This window comes from Dendrobates tinctorius, unplaced genomic scaffold (genome assembly GCF_039654945.1).
Source record: "Dendrobates tinctorius isolate UK_male_01 unplaced genomic scaffold, ASM3965494v1 ptg000456l, whole genome shotgun sequence".
Classification (NCBI taxonomy): Eukaryota; Metazoa; Chordata; class Amphibia; order Anura; family Dendrobatidae; genus Dendrobates; species Dendrobates tinctorius.
In genome coordinates this window covers 1203233-1225130 of record NW_027362118.1, presented here as the reverse complement: position 1 = coordinate 1225130, position 21898 = coordinate 1203233, and positions in this window count along the sequence as shown.

Here is a 21898-nt window from a genome sequence, read left to right as displayed (position 1 = left end):
GTTATTTGAAACAGTCAGAAAACTAGCCCCATATTGGCAGATCTCAGACCTGCAGCAGCCAAAAAGGCAAATGCAATTCTAGGATGTATTAACAGAAGCATACAGTCTAGATCACGTGAAGTCATTATTTCCCTCTACTCCTCTTTGGTCAGACCTCATCTGGAATATTGTGTCCAGTTTTGGGCGCCACATTTTAAAAAAGACATCAACAAACTGGAGCAAGTTCAGAAAAGAGCGACCAGAATGGTGACCGGTCTGCAAACCCTGTCTTATGAGGAAAGGTTGCAGGATTTGGGAATGTTTAGTTTGCAAAAGAGAAGACTGAGAGGAGACTTAATAGCTGTCTACAAATATCTAAAGGGCTGTCACATTGTAGAAGGATCAACTTTATTCTCATTTGTACAAGGAAAGACTAGAAGCAATGGGATGAAACTGAATGGGAGGAGACACAGATTAGATATTAGAAAAAACTTTTTTACAGTTAGAGTGATCAATGAGTGAAACAGGCTGCCACAAGAAGTGGTGAGTTCTCCTTCAATGGAAGTCTTCAAACAGAGGCTGGACAGACATCTGAGTGGGATGATTTAGCGAATCCTCCCTTGAGCAGGGGGTTGGACCAGATGGCCGAGGAGGTCCCTTCCAACTCTACCATTGTATGATTCTACCTCAAACTATATACTTCAGCAGTTTATAATCCACTCCAGTGTCAGGAATAGATAGTATGAATTTGAATTTAGCAAATGGCTGCAATGAAACAAAGAGTGAAACATTTAAAGGGGTCTGAATACTTTCCGTACCCACTGTATCAGTAAAAATAGCTCCTCTTTATTAGGTAAAGTATAAAAGAATTGCACTTTGATATTTTTTAAATATTTTTAGAAACATTTTTTTTTACTTTTGGCATTGTGAAGACATGCAGCATTGTTCCTTAATTAACCAGATGACTTTTTAGCAGATGAAGAATAATAGAATGTTATCTGTATGTTGGCTTTAAATTTAAGTGTTGATTTCTGGTTGGTCAAGAAAACAGACTTTTGCTTGTGTCAGCCGGTAATATTGACTTTTATTTTGCGCTTGAAAAATAGAGTATACACGGGCGCTACCTATCTGAAGAAAACCTCAGATGCAAAAAGGAAGAAAGAAATGTTTATAAAATGGAAAGAGGGAGGCATATCTAAAGAAGAATATAATGCTGTCTGCAGAACCTGCAGGGCACAAATCAGATTATCTAAAGCTGACAATGAATTGAGGCTTGCAAGAGATGTCAAAAGCAATCATAAAGGATTTTGGGGATATGTCAAAAGTAAAAGAAAAGTCAAAGATGCTATAGGATTTTTACAGGATGAAAATGATGAAATGGTAAGACAGGATGTTGAGAAGGCCGAACTTTTAAATTCCTATTTTGCATCTGTTTTCTCTCAGAAAGGAAATGTAACCTCAACTGTTCTTCACTGTCCTATTAAGGGAATAGAAGAATCCGGGATATCTATAAACAGAAAGATAGTGAGGAAACACTTAGCTAACCTAAATGAATTCAAGTCTCCAGGTCCAGATGAATTACACCCCAGAGTACTGAAGGAGATAGCAGAAGAAATTTTAGAACCCCTCTCCATAATCTTTGAAAATTCTTGGAGCACAGGAGAAGTCCCAGAAGACTGGAGAAGAGCAAATGTTGTTCCTATCTTCAAAAAGGGGAAGAAGGTGGACCCAGGCAACTATAGGCTGGTGAGCCTGACTTCTATACCAGGAAAGATCTTTGAACAAATTATTAAACAACATGTATGTCAGTACCTAGATAAGAATGAAGTGATTAAACAGAGTCAGCATGGGTTTGTAACTAATAAGTCATGTCAGACTAACTTAATTTCCTTCTATGATGGACTTCAGCAAAGCATTTGACAAAGTATCTCATACAATCCTTATTGAAAAAATGTCTAAGTATGGAATGGACAAGGCAACTGTTAGGTGGATTCATAACTGGCTTAGTGATCGGACCCAAAGTGGTCATAAATGGCTGCACATCCAGTTGGAAGAATGTCTCAAGTGGGGTACCACAGGGCTCTGTCCTGGGCCCTGTATTATTCAACATCTTTATCAACGATTTAGATGAAGGAATTGAGGGTAAACTGATTAAATTTGCTGATGACAGAAAGCTAGGTGGGATAGCTAATACTAGAGAAGAGAGAGAGAGGATTCAAAAAGATATAAATAAACTGGAGCAGTGGGCAGCAACTAACAGAATGATTTTTAACAGGGAAAAATGCAAAGTACTACATCTGGGCAATAAAAATGAAAAAAGCATATACAGAATGGGAGGAATAGGGCTAAGCAACAGCACATGTGAAAAAGACTTGGGTATACTAATAGATCACAGACTGAATATGAGTCAACAGTGTGATGCAGCAGCAAAAAAGGCAAATGCAATTCTAGGATGTATTAACAGAAGCATACAGTCTAGATCACGTGAAGTCATTATTTCCCTCTACTCCTCTTTGGTCAGACCTCATCTGGAATATTGTGTCCAGTTTTGGGCACCACATTTTAAAAAAGACATCAACAAACTGGAGCAAGTTCAGAAAAGAGCGACCAGAATGGTGACCGGTCTGCAAACCCTGTCTTATGAGGAAAGGTTGCAGGATTTGGGAATGTTTAGTTTGCAAAAGAGAAGACTGAGAGGAGACTTAATAGCTGTCTACAAATATCTAAAGGGCTGTCACATTGTAGAAGGATCAACTTTATTCTCATTTGTACAAGGAAAGACTAGAAGCAATGGGATGAAACTGAATGGGAGGAGGCAATGATTAGATATTAGAAAAAACTTTTTGACAGTTAGAGTGATCAATGAGTGGAACAGGCTGCCAAGAGAAGTTGTGAGTTCTCCTTCAATGGAAGTCTTCAAACAGAGGCTGGACAGACATCTGACTGGGATGATTTAGCGAATCCTGCTTTGAGCAGGGGGTTGGACCAGATGGCCCAGGAGGTCCCTTCCAACTCTATGATTCTATGATTCTATGATGAAAAAGACAGGACTGTGTCGGCTCCTGTTATAAAACCTAAATAGACTGTATATTTATGTCATTCTCCGCGCTATACTGAGTAGGTTTATAAAGACAAAAGGGGGGAGGATACTAGATCTTTAACCAGATTGTTAGTTGGTTAGTACTTATAGTGAGGTTGGTGTAGAGTGTTCAGTGTAGATTGGAATATCTGTGTTGTGAATAACTCGCAGTTTCTCTTGTTTGGTGGTCGGAGATGCTAGTAAGGTAATAATAATAGAATGAAAATATCCATATATGACTGAAAAAAGGGGTTAATGCTATTCTTTACAAATCCACTATACTCACTGGTTATAGCTAAGATTTCTATTCCATTGGAGGTGATGGAGTGGTCCCTTTCTGGCTGACCAATAACAGAGTGCTGTATAAAAAGAAAGGGGTTAGGTTTGGTCACTAATAGTGGCCACAAACTTGATATTCAGTCCCAGTGTCAGTGGTACGTGCGCACTTACTGGTGCTGGTTTTTACCCAGGAGGTGAGCAATGTCCGGTGATATGAACACCGTGGTTAGACTCCGGTTGTAATGTGTGGGTGATGCAGGCTGCTGAACGGGCAGTGGATCCCGATGCGATTCTTTATGCTGATCTCTGCTGGCTTTATTATAGCCGTTGCAGGGGTGATGTCCACTGATAGAATAAATATGGCAACCACTAAATGAAAGTAAATACGCTGATTCACTAAGTGTACTGGTGTCGCAGCTACCAGTTAGTCCTGTTAGGGCTCGTATACACTTGTGGTGATTGCTGAGTGTCGCAATCTGGCTGAGGCGGCAGCTACTGGTAGGATGACAGGAGAAGTAGCGTGTTGCCGGGGAGTGGGTGAAACGCCTGCACCTCACGTACTCCGGCAGGAAGTATCGTCGAGGACGCGGCGAGATCAGGGGGCGGGGCTACTGTGACGTCACAGGCAGTGTAAAGGACGGGTGCACGAGAGGCACAAAACAACCAACGCGTTTCGAGGGGGTTTCCCTCTTCGTCAGGGCTATGCTGTGTGCCTGTCAGCCCGTCCTTATATAGTAGCTCGCCCAACTGAAAACACTCCCCTTACTAATCTAAGACAATAATGGCTGTTCTTTATCTGTTGCCTTGTTATAATCCGATTAGTAGTAATTCTAATGTGATTAGATGTTATGTTGTTAGTTTATCACATTGGACAACCTGCTTTGTCTGAAAAAATTGGAGATTTACCTAGCCAAGTATATAATCTGTTAAAACATAACTTTTATTTTAAAACAATTTTAAGATAATTTGGCACTGCTTGCCCGAGACTGAATATAGGTATGAATATAAAAGGATTATAAAAACATATGAACTCCCTGTATGTTAATGAGGCATATAAACTATTATGTATTAAAAGACTGTGCACTAAAAGCTACATGCTGCTCGTATTTGCAGTGTATCAATTTTTTCAAAATTAGGCACAAAACTAAAAAAGAAAAAAAAGAAGAAAAAAATGTAGGATAATAAAATAGAGAAAAATATAAAAATATATTTCTTTCTAAACCATAATGAACCTGTCGCAGTGGTTCTTTAATAAAGGAAAAAATTAGGAGGGAAGGGGAACTGGCGTGAAAAGGTGATATATCCTTAGTTTTTATGTGCCATAAATTGCGGATAAAAATGACAATGCAAAAAATATAACATAGAGGTAGGATAAAAGTTATTTAAAAACCTCTAATTAAAAAGCATATAGCTCTATCTCATAGTTGAGGCCTTTTGGGGCCAGACTGTCAAGAGTGTAAATCCACTTAGACTCCACTCTTGACATGGCTTTTAAATAATTGCCCTTCCTTGGATTTTTGGGGGACCACCTGGATTCCACAATAGGATACCCCCTTGTAGGACTTATTGTGTTTATCCAAAAAGTGACGTGATAAGGGGTGACCTATCCTTTTTTAATGTTATCCAGGTGCTCCTTCATCCTATCCATTAAGCGTCTCTTGGTTCTACCTACATAGAGTTTATTGCAGGGGCACCTGAGAATATATTTCACTCCCTTCGTTGCACAGGTTATTTCATCCCTAATTATGAACTCATTATTTGTCATATCTGTGAATGACGTTTGTAACTTCCATCGTGTCAGTGTCCTAATACAGCATGAACATTTGCCGCATGCCAAAAAACCGGAGGATTGTGCATCTGAATTGATAAGAAGTGTTTGGCGTAAGGATGGCCTAGTTACGTGTTTAATGGTTTTTGTAGTGGGTGCCACTAGAAGCCCTAGATTCTGGGCTCTAGTATACACAAATCCAGGGTGTTTCGGTAACAAGTCCCCTATATGTTTGTCTCCTTGTAATATAGGGCAATATTTTCGATTGATGTTATTGAATCTTTTATGGCCCGCATGAAATTGTGTAATAATGGGTAGTTGTTTGATTTGATCTTGAATGGTGGATGGAGTATCCTTATTACGAGGTTTGAATATTAAAGAGGTTCTAGACATATTTTCCACCTCTTTCTTGGTTTTCTTCAATATTTGGGGATCATAGCCCTTTTCCATAAACTGACCTGTCAGGCGTTCTTTCCTTATGGAAATCCTGGGCGTTTGTACAATTTCTTTTTACCCTCATGTATTGGCTCTTGGGTATGTTTTTTAACCACACCGGTAGGTGACAGCTATTGATGTGGATATAGCTGTTCGAATCCACCTCCTTGTGGTACCCCTTAGAGATTAATTTATTGTTTTCCACACAAATAGTTAAGTCGAGGAAATTCACACTAATCTTACTACATGTAGGTGTGAATTCCAAGCCATATGGATTTGTGTTTAAACTGGTAATAAATGTTTGAAGGTCTATAGATGTGCCATCCCAAACAAAAAGTATGTCATCAACAAATCGCTTCCACAATCTCAAGCCCTTATGGAGACTATTATTTTGGAAAATGAAATTGTGCTCCCATATGCCTACATATACATTTGCAAAACTGGGCCCGAAACGCGTACCCATAGCAGTGCCATGTGTCTGTAAATAATATTGGTTATCGTTTGAAAAATAGTTATGCTTGAGGATGAACTCGATACACTCAACAATAAACGCTATTTGGGAATTATGGTACATTCCCAAGGTATCGAGAAAAAACTCGGCTGCCTGGCAGCCTTTCAAAGGGTCAATAACTGTATAAAGGGACTTTATATCTAATGTTCCCAGAATGGAGTTGCTATTCCACTCTAGTGAATCTAAAATTTGTAGGGTGTGTGTAGTGTCTTTTAGGTAAGATGGCAGCAGTGACATACATTTTTGTAAGTGCGTATCAACATATCTTGATAGGATGGCAGTAAGGCAGTTTATACCAGATATAATTGGCCTGCCGGGGGGGGTTATATTCTTGTGAATCTTTAGGATATGGTAAAATACTGCTATAGAGGGAGTTTTATTATTAATGTATTGGAATTCTTTTTTATTTAAGATCCCTATAGTTTTGCCTTTTGTTGCCAACATGTTCAATTCCTTCATGAACTGGATGGTGGGGTCAGAAGGAATTTGCTTAAGCCCCCGTTACGCACTGCGATATCGCCAGCAATATCGCTGCAAAGTCACCGATTTTGTGACGTTGCAGCGATATTGCTAGCGATATCGCTGCATGTGATACTTACCTCCGACCGGCTCCCCCGCTGGTTATCGCTGATCGCGCGAGAAGCTGCTGGACCATTCCTCGTCGTCTGCTGCCTGCGGCGCTTCCTGCTGTGACAACGAGCGACGCGTGGAGCTGGGCGGGAGGATGCAGGATCGCCGCGTCTGACAGGTAAGTAGCGATCCCCGTCTCCAGGGATGTCGCTGGTGAGATCTGCCTGTGTGGCAGCTCACTAGCGACCACCCAGCGATGCACCAGCGATCCTGACAGCGTCATATCGCTAGTCGGGATCGCTGGTGCATCGCTAGGTGTAACGGTACCCTTATATGTGATTGCATCCCCTAGGAGTCTCAGGGATTCTTCATGATAAAATGAATTATCCATTACTACAATGCCCCCACCTTTGTCCGCCGGGCGGATTACAATTTGGTTGTTTTCCTGAAGTTTAATGATGGCCTTCCTTTCTCCTAAACTTAAATTGTGTGTAACCGTTTTAGTTGATCGGTTATTAATTTTTCTTATTTCTGCTGTTACCAAGGTCTCAAATGTTCTGAATGAATTTGAATATTCATTCAGAGGGTTAAAAGTGGAGGGTAAGGACAAACCAGTGTGAATAAAATTTGTAGATGTGGGGCTGGCACTAGTGTAGGTTGGTTTTTATAATTGTCCCCTTTTTTAAAAAAATATTTCTTTAGGGCAAGATTATGAAGGTATTTCTTCATGCTAATATATAGATTAAATGGTTTGGATGTAGCAGTTGGTGCGAATTTTAGACCCTTTTGAAGTAATAATCTCTCATTTGTTGAGAGTTGGTAAGAACTTAAATTAAAAAACTTTTGTGCATTCATTGATTCTATATGATCAAGTTTGTTTATTTTCTTTTAGGAGAGTGACCTACCCCTCTTACCTCTTTTTGTTTTGTATCTGAAAAAAATCCTTAATAGATGGATGAGTATGGAGGCCTACTTGCCTTTTGGGCTTTGTCGAATGGTTAATAGTCATTTTTGATCTATAAATAGGTTAATAATTTGGACCATAATTTGAAACTGATTGCCTTCGGGCTGGATTTTTCCCATTTTGAGGTCTATTAATAGACAGGGTTTTTCTATATATTGAATTAATAGGTTTTGTTCCTTTGGCCGAATTTGATAATGTACTTATAGGTCTGCTAGGTTCATGTACCCATAATGTATTGCTTCCTGAGGGCGTAGATTCCTCCCAATTACTGGCATTATCTGGTTCCTCTTCCAATGCAGCTAGTTCCGAATATCTGTTGGTGGTAGGAATGTTGTCAACATCCAAGAAAGGAGAATCTGAAATAGTGGAGAGATCCTCCTGGTAGTGGGGGTGGTTGGAGGTACCATCCGCCCCCGGCGAGAGGTTTTGTGTATTTCTTAATTGAATACGAGTTGAAACAGGTGTGTATTGTGTTGAATTACTACATGTAGAAAACACCATAGATGTCTCTGATGGATTTTGCGTCAGAGATCTATTATATTCATCCAGAGTTATAAAATTATTATTATTATTTGGGCTATGATTAGAATCTTCATTACTATTGGAGTGATCTTGTTTGTAGGTCTCATATATAGAGATATTATCCCTTGCGAATTTACGCATTTTTTATTTATTATGTCTTTTTTTCCTTTTGCTTAAGTTTATACATAATATTAGCGGTGAGGCTCTCCAGCCCCTCTAGGTCATTGAAGGTGTTTAATTGATCAAAGAGTGCATTGATTATATTACTTGTTTTTTTAAGATTAGCTGCTCTTTTAGAAATAATGAATTGTAATATTTGGTTAGAAAATTTTGATCACTACTGATGTTTGCTGATATACTAATTATGCATTGTATTTGTTGACTTCTAAAGCAGAGAGGGAAAAACTATGCAAATAGTTGAAATAATCAAGTAATGCTATAATAATCTCTTCTCCATTCTTACCCTTTATGTAAATACTGAATGAGGGACACTTGTTAAGTGTAAAAATAGATTACATGCCTCTGTATAGAAAAAGCACAAAAATTGAGCTTGGTTTGAGTTGGTACACATACAGCGTATAAATGCATGTTCACATGGCCAAAAAGCATACAAAACCTACAAAAGACAAAATGAAAAAAACCCTGCTGTAATTAAATAAGTAAAAAGCAAAAGTGCATTTAAATCATACAGAGTTCTTAGTAATACTGTATTTGATCAAACATAGCATAAAAGCCGTCCCACCATCGACAAGGTGACTCTGCGGTCGGGGCGGTCCTACACTGTCTAATATTAAAAACCTTATCATGTGTCAAAGTTGACGTCTGTGTGAATAAGGGCAGACAAGGAACGGGTCCCAACCACTGGACACCAGTCAGGGGAAGCTTCTAAATACAATTTCCAGCTCAGAAGAGGGAGGCCACACCCCAGGTTGCACAGAATGCAAAAATACAAAGAAAAAACACAAAAATTGAGCTTGGTTTGAGTTGGTACACATACAGCGTATAGATGCATGTTCACATGGCCAAAAAGCAGACAAAACCTACAAAAGACAAAATGAAAAAACCCTGCTGTAATTAAAAAATTAAAAAGCAAAAGTGCATTTAAATCATACAGAGTTCTTAGTAATACTGTATTTGATCAAACATAGCATAAAAGCCGCTTTTTTTTCTTTGTATTTTTGCATTCTGTGCAAGCTGGGGAGTGGCCTTCCTCTCCTGAGCTGGAAATTGTATTTAAAGGCTTCCCCTGACTGGTGTCCGGTGATTGGGACCCGGTCCTTGTCTGCCCTTATTCACACAGACGTCAACTTTGACACATGATAAGGTTTTTAATATTAGACAGTGTAGGACCGCCCCGACCACAGAGTCACCTTGTCGATGGTGGGACGGCTTTTATGCTATGTTTGATCAAATACAGTATTACTAAGAACTCTGTATGATTTAAATGCACTTTTGCTTTTTACTTATTTAATTAAAGCAGGGTTTTTTCATTTTGCCTTTTGTAGGTTTTGTATGTCTCTGTATAGAGACTGAGAGAGAGAAACAGCCAGAGAGATTCTGCCAGGACATCTATACATCCAAAGGACAAGAGACAGGACAGAAGCCACAGCATCATCACAAGATACACGGATGTATCATTCTGGAAGCAATCTAGGGATTTTCAGCCTTGGTAGGAAGAATACAGATCTGTTCATCACTGAACCGTGGATACGTTTGGAGAAGCCAGGTTGTGATGCTCAGATCCACTGGCCTTGTACCTTGCATGGACTCAATGGATTGTCATCTTCCTACACCTATTGCTACCTCATCTCTGTGTGCGTGCCACAGGTGGAGTAGTCGACCCTAGAAGATGAAGCTGTCGAGGTAGCTATTTTGGGAGGGCTAAATTAACCCTTCACGGTTGAGCTAGTGATTTCCAAATTATTCCAGTGTTGCTAGCAACTCAAATGACCACACGGAGACTGGGGTCTCTGTACGGGAGGATCGAGGCAGATCACTAAGCCCCTTTATTTTAGTCACATCTTTTATAATCTTTTGCTTAATTATGCAAGGTTCTCAAGTACCAATAGCATCATTTCACTTTATAAGCCAATAATATTGCAAGAAAACCGGAAACTACATATATGTCCGTACCTAATAAGCGTAGAAAGTAGTATAATGGCATATTCTTCAGAGTTTAACATTCCCACCTCCCTTATCTTTGCACCAGATGAGAACAATCTGGTTTCATGACAGCCCATGCCAATTACAAAAATTTATCTTACAACAACAAAACTAAGAAACGAAACCTTACAAAGAAATGGAGAAGTGAAACTTAAGCTCTGATTTTAGTATTAACCCTTGACATTCCCCCCTAGATAAATTTTTTTAACACATATGCAGCATCAGAGGTGCTATCCCAAGCTAACAGCTTGAGGGGTACTGGTCTTCACATGACTGATGCCGCGTTACCAGTCATGGCTGTCGCGGCGCACCCATCCCCCCTGTATACTGCAGTTCACGAATAACAATTTTTGATGATGGTGGTGGGGATCTTTTGTAGGTAGCCATGTGCTTGGCTTCAACATCTTCATCAAGTAGCCTTTTGAGATCGGTGCAGAGAAGAGCAGGGGCAACGACACCTTTGGTATCATCATTAGCTGGCTTAGTGCAGAATTTCCTAATACATACAGAAATACGCCAAAGAACAAGTTTTAGTATCACATATACAACAAGGATACAGGCAGCAATGTGCAACAAGCTCTGTAAGATCCCAGCTATCCAGCCCCCAATGCCCTTAAGCCAATTGGCTGGATTGAGAAAGGAGAAGGTGTCTGACCCCAACTGTCCTTATTACAATCATTGTCTTTATCGTATTAATCTCTGAGTCTTTGAATATCTTCTAACTTTAACTTTTAACTTCTACCAATAATAATATGGAAAATGCGAAAAACCAGAACATTATGTCCCTTCATTTGCTATTGGCTTGTTGGGTGATGAGGAGAACTTGATAGGGACCGTCATACAATGGTTCTAGTCCGTGCTTCCTGACATGCCTCTCCACGACTACCAAATCACCAGGCTTCAGGTTATAGAAGGTGTCGGTTTCTGCTGAATCTGGAAAAGAAGAGAAAACTAGAACATGGGTGTTAGCAAGATTTTTACTAAGCAGAATAACATATTGAACAACACGGTCAGTCTCTTCTGATAACAGCTGAGGCTGGAAATTTGCAGCTGGGGGCCTAGTACCAAACAATATCTCATATGGGAACAGGCCATATTTTGCAATAGGGGCAGTACGGATGTGGTAGAGTACAATGGGTAGGAGCTCTGGCCATGGAGCCGTAGTCTCCTGCATCATTTTGGTCAATTATCCCTTCAGTGTTCCCTCAGCCTCTCAACTTCACCACTGGATTGTGGGTGGTACGGATTATGGAGGGCTACAGTGGATCCAAGCATTGTCAGAACTTCTTAGTACACATGAGAAGAAAAGGCCGGACCTTGATCACTTTCAACAACTTCTGGAACCCCATATCTGCATATGACTTCCATCACCAGTTTCTTCGCTGTGGTCTTTGCAGTCATGTTGGTAACAGGGAATGCTTCCAACTGGAGAACCGGGGCCCAGTAGAATTTTTGCACCAGTGCGAGGGCCTGATTTTTTTCCTCGATGTGTAGGCCCATGTGCCCATGTGGCAATAGCAGGGTACATCCGCTTAGGGAGACACACAAGTTTGTCCTTTTTCCAGAGACCATTATCCATACGTGCCCCATCAGTCTTCCATTGCTTCACCGCTTCCTTTGGAGACATTCTCTGCATCGTCATTAAGCAGTCTCGCGGGGTCCGACAGCAAACTTCAGTCTGTTGTCGATCATCAGGTTCTTGTAGGGTCAGTTCTTCTTGTAACTGTTTACACTGAGAGCGTGTGGTCACCACAGTTGGTATGGTTGGTTCAACGGGTAAGAGAGCGGCGGCTTTTGCTTGCATATCCGCAAATGTGTTGCCAACAGTCTGTGGACTGTTCCTAGGACCGTGCGCCTTAACTTTGATAATGGCCACCTGAGTAGGTAATGTGATCGAGCCCATGAGGGTTTTAACAGCTTCAGCATTTTTCACTGGGGTTCCGGCAGTAGTAATAAACCCTCGATTGGCCCATAGAGCTCCAAAATCGTGAGCAATACCAAATGCATACCGTGAGTCCGTGTATATATTAGCCCGTCTGTTCTTGGCCAAAGTACATGCAGTAGACAGAGCCTGGAGTTCTGCTTCTTGTGCTGACTGTGAGGGCAGGAGCGCAGCTGCGTGCACTACAGTGTCCTCTGTGGCAGCAGCGTATCCCGTGTGAATCTACCAAACTCGTCAGCATATCTTGAACCATCCGTGTATAACACCAGATCAGGATTTGGGAGTGGATTCTCACTGGCATTTGGTGGAGTAGCTGTTTCTTCAGTCAGAAGTCGGGAACAATCATATTGGAGGTAATCCTCATCACTGCCATCTTCCCTTATAGCTCATTATGCCGTCTTTCAAGGCATTGTAAAGGGGTTGCATTATGCGGGATGCATCCGGTATCCACTGACAACAATAAGTACATAAGAAAACGCTGGAGTTCAGATTCATCTTTTGGGAAAGGAAGGGAGCTGACAGCTATTTTTCTTTCTTCTGCGAGGTGTCTGGCACCCTGAAGGAGACAGTGTCCCAAGAATATCACTTGACCAAGGCAGAACTGAAGTCCCGAGGCCGAAACCCGACAGTTCAGTGCTGCCAGATGCTTTAAGGAGGCTAACAATGGCAGCAATGGCAAAAGACACCTGCTCATATCTTTTTTGCAAACTGGTTGGGACTGTTTTGGGCCCCTTGTGGCATAACTGTCCATGTTAACTGTCGTCCCTGCTAAGTGAATACAAATAGAAACTGGCAATCTCGGTGTAACGGAATGCTAAAGAAGGCATTGGTAAGATCAATAACTGTAAACCAAGCAGCATCCTGGGGTATTCGGGACAAAAGAGTATGAGGATTAGGTACCACTGGAGTTTCCAGAATAGTGGCTGCATTAACTGCCCGTAGGTCTTGTACCAGCCGGTACACAGGGGGCTGGCCAGGTGGGGTCTTTTTCTTAACGGGAAACAAGGGCGTATTACACGGAGAAACACAGGGTACCAGAGCACCGTTATCAAGTAACGTTTGTATTTGTTCCTGGAGGCCCCGCTCCTGATCATGTTTCAAAGGATATTGATGGACTTTGGGAAAAGGGGCACCAGGTTTGAGAAACACTTTTACTGGTTCTACGGGCATTTTCCCTATATCATTTGACCCTTTTTACAGGAGTTTAGATAGTATCTCTGAGAGGTATGGGGTGAGTCACTGATCCTCAGACAATATTGGGGATGGATCTGAGCCTATCAGGGCCATCATAACTGTAGGAAGGGCATGCAAAATACAGATTTCCTCACTGTCTTCATCTACATAGGGATTATATAACAAAAAAAAAAAACCATCTGACCATCATCTTGGAATTGTATTCCGGAGCGGAACTGTGATAATGAATCTGCCCCTAGTAAACTTACAGGACATATGAGAGAGATTACAAACTGAGCAGTAACGAGAATTAGCAGGGAGGGGCTGAGGAGCAAGATTCCCACTAGCTGAAGTCTGGGGGGGCAGAGTTTGCTGTGTGGGCTGAAGGGCACACTGTGTGCTTGCAGCTGCGGTGGGGGCTAGAGGCTGCTGTTTGCTCTTTTTTTTCTCTCTCTTTCTCTCTCTCTCTCTCTCTCCTGAACAGAGCAGGTTAAAGTCTGAAAACTTTTTTTTTTTTCTCTGGAGCTGGTAAATGCAAGGGGTGGCTACTCATAACCACTAGCAATAACGGGGACTAAGGCTAGCGGCGGATGATAATAGGTGCCTTCAGCAAAGGTGGGGGCTGCAATTCTCGGTCTTCTTGTACAATTGTCATCTAGCAGGGAGACCTCTTGTTTCAAATCATTACTTTTAACTATTTCCCTGACACATTAATATCAATCTTAGATCCTTCGTAACCAATCACATTCTCACAGCACAGTCACTTTCTTGAACCATAAAACATCCCGTCTTTGCCATAATAATAGACAATTTTTCCTTCTTCAACATAGCAGTAACAGAAACAATCAGGACTCACTTGCTGTTCAATGTCCACATAACCTTCATTATACAATTCATGTGCCAAGCCTCGGAATTCCTCAGCGCCTTTAAGTAATCCATCATCAGTCAACCTTTTAACTCCTTCATCCCATAGCATAGGCTGTAGCCTCCTGCCCTTAGGAAATCCCAGAATCGAAAATATTTTTCCTGCATTCCTGACACATTTCTTTCCTCGTCTTTGAATCATAAGACTAACAGTATCTGATCCTTCACACAATTCCAAACTTTTCTTTTTCTTCCACAGAAACATAATTCTCTCCTTTAGAGCTAAATATCCTTCAGTTGTGCACAATACTGGAGCAGCCGTCTCCGTTTGTTCCACAGGGTCAACCCCCTCTGGGAAGCCCAAAATTCACGGTACTCAGTGAAAGGAGGAGGGCGTCTCAGACTATCCCTCCGGACACCTCTGGTTATATATATCTTTCTATATATACCTGAGTTACGTATCCTAACCAGTCTTCGATCACATGACCACGCCCAATACTAATAATGATCGGGAAGTTCAGGATATTTTGACTATAAAGAGAGTCCCAATCACTGGTCAATCCGGGGTGTCCGTCCCTTATGAGGTACGGTTCGAGCACTGGGCCCCCAACGGGACTACACCTCTATGTGATTCCACCCATGAATCACCCCACCAGGGGACAAACCTCAGATCCTCTTTGCAGCAACAAGCACAGGAAAACCACACCAACAGTCAGTCTGAACAGTATAACTGCCAACTTACCGTGGTCGTGGGGGGGTGATCAGTCCCAATTTTCCAGCACCTGTGTCTGCTCCGAGGGTCCTTTGTCTTGTTGTCCTCCGGGGGCAGAGGCGTCCCTGTTCGGGGGCCCCACGTTGCGCGCCACTGTCGAGGTAGCTATTTTGGGAGGGCTAAATTAACCCTTCATGGTTGAGCCAGTGATTTCCAAATTATTCCAGTGTTGCTAGCAACTCAAATGACCACACGGAGACTGGGGTCTCTGTACGGGAGGATCGAGGCAGATCACTAAGCCCCTTTATTTTAGTCACATCTTTTATAATCTTTTGCTTAATTATGCAAGGTTCTCAAGTACCAATAGCATCATTTCACTTTATAAGCCAATAATATTGCAAGAAAACCGGAAACTACATATATGTCCGTACCTAGATAGCGTAGAAAGTAGTATAATGGCATATTCTTCAGAGTTTAACATTCCCACCTCCCTTATCTTTGCACCTGATGAGAACAATCTGGTTTCATGACAGCCCATGCCAATTACAAAAATTTATCTTACAACAACAAAACTAAGAAACAAAACCTTACAAAGAAATGGAGAAGTGAAACTTAAGCTCTGATTTTAGTATTAACCCTTGACAAAGCCAGGTTGTGATCCTCGGATCAACTGGTGTTGTATGGACTGTCATCTTCCTACGCTTGTCATTACCTCCTCTCTGTGTGCATGCCACAGCTGGGGTAGTGAAGAAAAAAATATCTCTTTCTTACTTTTTTTAAGTAAGAGCACGGTGAGGATAAAAAGGAAAAGCAATGTTGAATTGTGGATAAAATAAATCTTGTTTAATTGTTCATTCAAAAAGTGATTACAAAAATGAAGAAAAGTAAGTTCATGACATGCAATAAATATTGAAGGATAAACAAGCATTCAATTATTCTTAAAAACCAGGGGAAGAGTCTTGAGGAGATCACTTGCATATTCCCAGTGCCTTCTGGGGTAAGTGAAGAGTCTCCGCGAGCTCCTTGATCACTGGGTTTTGGCCGTTGCAGCTGAAAAGAGGACATCGGAAAACCGCGCGCCGTTAGGCGCGCGAATTTTGGCTCATCTTTCATCGTTTTTAAGAAATCTCAATATGGAAGAGGCCAGGAGCCATTTGGTGAGCTGCATTTCTTGCTACATGTTCACAGACTTACCAGTGGAAAAGCCAAACTTCACATGCCACAAATGCAAGCTTGTTTCCCTGTTGGAGGAAAAGTTGCAAAATCTCGAAGAGAGGTTAGCTACGTTGAAGACCATTAAGGAAGGTGAAGAGTTCTTAGACAGAGCAGAATTATCTCTTCATGTTACAGGAAGAGAAGAAATTCGAAGTACACCTGAAGAAACAGAGGAATGGAGACATGTGACCCAGAGAAGCAGGAGGATCGGGAGGCAGTCAGCACCCATACTGCTCAGTAACCAGTACCAGGCTCTTACACAGGAGAGTGATGAAGAAATACATCAGGATAAGACTTTGCCCACAAACAGCAACCTTGTACGCCTTCAGAGTCCTCCTGGATGGAGAAAGAAAAATGTTGTGAAGAAGAAACGGAGAGTGGTGGTCATGGGGGATTACCTGTTGAGAGGAACAGAGGCCACTATCTGCCGACCGGATATAACTTCAAGAGAAATGTGCCGTCTTCCAGGTGCAAAAATTAAAGATGTGACTGACAGGATATCAGGACTCTTCAGACCTACAGATGACTACCCATTCCTGCAACTACATGTGGGGACAAATGACACCGCAAGAAGCGACCTGGAAACCATTTGCAGAGACTTTGAAGACTTAGGCAAGAAAGTGAAAGAACTGGGAGCGCAGGTGGTCTTCTCTTCCATCCTCCCAGTGGATGGCCATGGAACAAGGAGGTGGAATAAGATTCTGCAGGTGAACAACTGGCTACGTCGATGGTGCCGTCAGCAACGATTTGGATTTCTGGATCACGGAGTGAATTACTTTTACGATGGACTACTTGCTAGAGATGGGGTGCACCTTATGAAGACTGGAAAACATGTATTTGGAAGTCGCCTTGCTACACTTTTAAGGAGAGCTTTAAACTAGAACAACATGGGAAGGGAAGCAAAAGACCAGAAAAAGCTATACATCTAACAAATGCTATTGAGAACTCTGCTATTATAAGTGGAAAGGAAGAACAAAGACAAGAGAATCTAAATAATAAAAATATTGGAGAAAGAGAAACCAATCACAAACTAAAATGTTTCTATACTAATGCACAAAGCATGGGCAACAAACAAGGAGAATTGGAACTACTAACACAGGAAAAGAAATATGATGTCATTGGAATCACTGAAACTTGGTGGGACAATACACATGATTGGAATACAAGACTAGAAGGACACAACTTATTTTCAAGAAACAGACTTGATAAACGAGGAGGAGGTGTCGCATTGTATGTTAGAAACGCGTATATCTGCACAGAGATTGAAGCTTCAGAGACTGGGAGTACTGTGGAAACTGTTTGGGTAAGAATACAAGGACAGAACAATGGAAAGGACACCATTGTAGGCATTTACTACAGGCCGCCTGTGCAAGCTGAAGATATGGATGAACTCTTTATGCATCAAATGGCCAAGTTCTCCAAAAAATATGACACAGTTGTCATGGGAGATTTCAACTATCCAGACTTTTGTTGGGAATCTCTCTCAGGCAAAACTAACAGGTCAAGGAAATTCTTATCCTCTCTTGCTGACAACTTTATCTTCCAAAAGGTAGGGGAGAAAACAAGGGGAACTGCTACCTTGGATCTAATCCTTATAAACAGGGAGGAAATGGTTGAGGAGGTAAAAGTGGCTGGGACCCTAGGAGGTAGCGACCATGCTATTTTAGAATTTTGGATAACTAGAGGCGGAAGACCTGTGAAGACTCAGACATCAAGGTTAGATTTCAGAAAGGCAGATTTTAAGGGATTCAGAAAGAGAATTGGAGGGATCCAATGGCTGGATATCCTTAAAGACAAAAATGTCCAGGAAGGATGGGAAATCTTGAAAAATGAAATTCTCAAAGCACAATTGTTAACAATTCCAAAAAGAGGGAAGAATAGGAAGCATTTAAGGAAGCCAGGATGGATGAACACAGAACTTAAGCACATTCTAAAAAGGAAGAAAAAAAGTTTATAAAATGGAAAGAGGGAGGCATATCTAGAGAAGAATATAATGCTGTCTGCAGAACCTGCAGGGAACAAATCAGATTAGCTAAAGCTGACAATGAATTGAGGCTTGCAAGAGATGTCAAAAGCAATAATAAAGGATTTTGGGGATATGTCAAAAGTAAAAGAAAAGTCAAAGATGCTATAGGATTTTTACAGGATGAAAATGATGAAATGGTAAGACAGGATGTTGAGAAGGCCGAACTTTTAAATTCCTATTTTGCATCTGTTTTCTCTCAGAAAGGAAATGTAACATCAACTGTTCTTCACTGTCCTATTAAGGGAATAGAAGAATCCAGGATATCTATAAACAGAAAGATAGTGAGGAAACACTTAGCTAACCTAAATGAATTCAAGTCACCAGGACCAGATGAATTACACCCCAGAGTACTGAAGGAGATAGCAGAAGAAATTTCTGAACCCCTCTCCATAATCTTTGAAAATTCTTGGAGAACAGGAGAAGTCCCAGAAGACTGGAGAAGAGCAAATGTTGTTCCTATCTTCAAAAAGGGGAAGAAGGTGGACCCAGGCAACTATAGGCCGGTGAGTCTGACTACTATACCAGGAAAGATCTTTGAACAAATTATTAAACAACATGTATGTCAGTACCGGGATAAGAATGAAGTGATTAAACAGAGTCAGCATGGGTTTGTAACTAATAAGTCATGTCAGACTAACTTAATTTCCTTCTATGATGGAATCACTGATTGGGTGGATCAAGGAAATGCTGTAGATATAGTATATCTTGACTTCAGCAAAGCATTTGACAAAGTATCTCATACAATCCTTATTGAAAAAATGTCTAAGTATGGAATGGACAAGGCAACTGTTAGGTGGATTCATAACTGGCTTAGTGATCGGACCCAAAGAGTGGTCGTAAATGGCTGCACATCCAGTTGGAAGAAAGTCTCAAGTGGGGTACCACAGGTCTCTGTCCTGGGCCCTGTATTGTTCAACATCTTTATCAACGATTTAGATGAAGGAATTGAGGGTAAACTGATTAAATTTGCTGATGACACAAAGCTAGGAGGGATAGCTAATACTAGAGAAGAGAGAGAGAGGATTCAAAAAGATTTAAATAAACTGGAGAAGTGGGTAGCAACTAACAGAATGGTTTTTAACAGGGAAAAATGCAAAGTACTACATCTGGGCAATAAAAATGAAAAACGCATATACAGAATGGGAGGAATAGGGCTAAGCAACAGCACATGTGAAAAAGACTTGGGCATACTAATAGATCACAGACTGAATATGAGTCAACAGTGTGATGCAGCAGCAAAAAAGGCAAATGCAATTCTAGGATGTATTAACAGAAGCATACAGTCTAGATCACGTGAAGTCATTATTTCCCTCTACTCCTCTTTGGTCAGACCTCATCTGGAATATTGTGTCCAGTTTTGGGCACCACATTTTAAAAAAGACATCAACAAACTGGAGCAAGTTCAGAAAAGAGCGACCAGAATGGTGACCGGTCTGCAAACCCTGTCTTATGAGGAAAGGTTGCAGGATTTGGGAATGTTTAGTTTGCAAAAGAGAAGACTGAGAGGAGACTTAATAGCTGTCTACAAATATCTAAAGGGCTGTCACATTGTAGAAGGATCAACTTTATTCTCATTTGCAAAAGGAAAGACTAGAAGCAATGGGATGAAACAGAATGGGAGGAGACAGATTAGATATTAGAAAAAACTTTTTGACAGTTAGAGTGATCAATGAGTGGAACAAGCTGCCACGAGAAGTGGTGAGTTCTCCTTCAATGGAAGTCTTCAAACAGAGGCTGGACAGACATCTGACTGGGATGATTTAGCGAATCCTGCTTTGAGCAGGGGGTTGGACCAGATGGCCCAGGAGGTCCCTTCCAACTCTACGATTCTATGATTCTTACATATGGCCTTGAGTTGAGCAGCTGGTCCGTGTATTTGAGAGTCTCCAGCTATGGGAGATCTCCTGAACAAGAGTTAGGCTGGCTTTTATACTATTTTGACCCATAGACTTGCATTAGTGTCTGTCCTATAACCACATACAGTGATTTGCCGCTATATTCGTAGCCTCTTCCATATTAGAAGCTTATGGAATACACATATAGTTATTTTTTGCAATATGCATATAATTAGCTATGCATTACCTTAGCCTAAATGGGGTTTTACACATAGCGATATCGCTAGCAATATCGCTAAAACATCACCGATTTTGTGATGTTATAGCGATATTGCTAGCGATATCGCTATGTGTGATACTTACCTCCGACCGGCTCCCCCGCTGTCCATTGCTGATCGCACGAGATCGGGCGGCTCCATTTCTCGTTGTCTGCTTTCTGCTGGGCTTCCTGCTGTGTGAGACGAGCGACACTGGACGCGGGCGGGAGGACGTCTGGATCGCTGTGTGTGAAAGGTGAGTATCGTGCGCTGCATCGCTGCTGCATCGCTGTGAGATCTTTCTGTGTGAAAGCTCACTAACGATCATTTAGCGATGCACCAACGATCCTGACCGGGTCGGTATCGCTGGTCGGATCGCTGGTGCATCGCTAAATGTAAAAGGGCCTTTAGAAACTTAAGCCTATGGAGAACCATTCATTATCTCTAAATAGTCACATACTGACAGTTCTGACAAGTGACCTATAGGTTTGACAAGCAGGGAACAGATGTATCAGCCAAAATCCTCAGACTAGCTCACTCATCCACTGACCAGAGTTTCTGCTAGCTAGTTAGACTCTGCATATGTGAAGTAATCTATATTATTTTTTATTATAGAAATACTGATATTTTACAGTCCCCCCTGATTATGATTTTTAGAAATATCATAATCCTAAACTCATTCTCTCACCATTCGTATCACATTCATTCTTTATTCTGAAAACCTTGTGTCACCATCTGCCCTGAATGTCATCTGAATTCTCAAACCTATTGTATAAAACAAAAATTACGTCAGAGAGTTTATATTTTTTCATTTTAACATCTCTCTTAAAATATCCTCTTCCTTTTTCATTTCTATCTTTATATTCTTATAAATTCTCTTAATTTTACACATAATAACTATTTGATATATTATACACAACAAAACTATAATAAATATGATAACAATCGGATTAGATAATACATTCCCTGCTGCCATTTTCGCTGAAGACTGTGACCAACTCGCTATGGATTTTCCTAAATTCCTCCACCAAGATGACCCTGACATACTCGTCCATTCATGGTCAATATCATGTAAATTACCTTGCTCATGTCTGAATACAATTTCAGCTTCTTTTAATTGTTTTGTCAGCAGATTTAATAAACCCTTGTCTTTCTTTATCTCATTTGTCCACAAATCCCAAGGAAATTTATTGACTTGTGACAAATTGAACTGGATCGGAAGGATTTTCAGATTTCTTGAGCCTATTGATGTAGTATTAATACAGTTAGTCCTCGGTTTACGACGGTCGCGCGTTACGTCGTTTCGTGGTTACGACGCTTTATACGACACCTTATTCTGACTTACGCGGTTTTGCGTCGTAAGTCAAACTACGTGCAGCAGCGGAAGAATACAGTCCAGTACTGCACACTGTACCCGGTTACACGAGGAAGACGAGTCTCCTGCATGCCATAACGCCCTTCATTATGGCTCCCAAACATAAGCCAGACTCTTCTGATGCCAGTGCATCAAAGAAAAGGAAGGCCATCACCATGGAGGTGAAAGTGGATATCATAAGGCGATCTGATAAGGGGGAAACACCAACAGAAATTGTCAGGTCATTAGG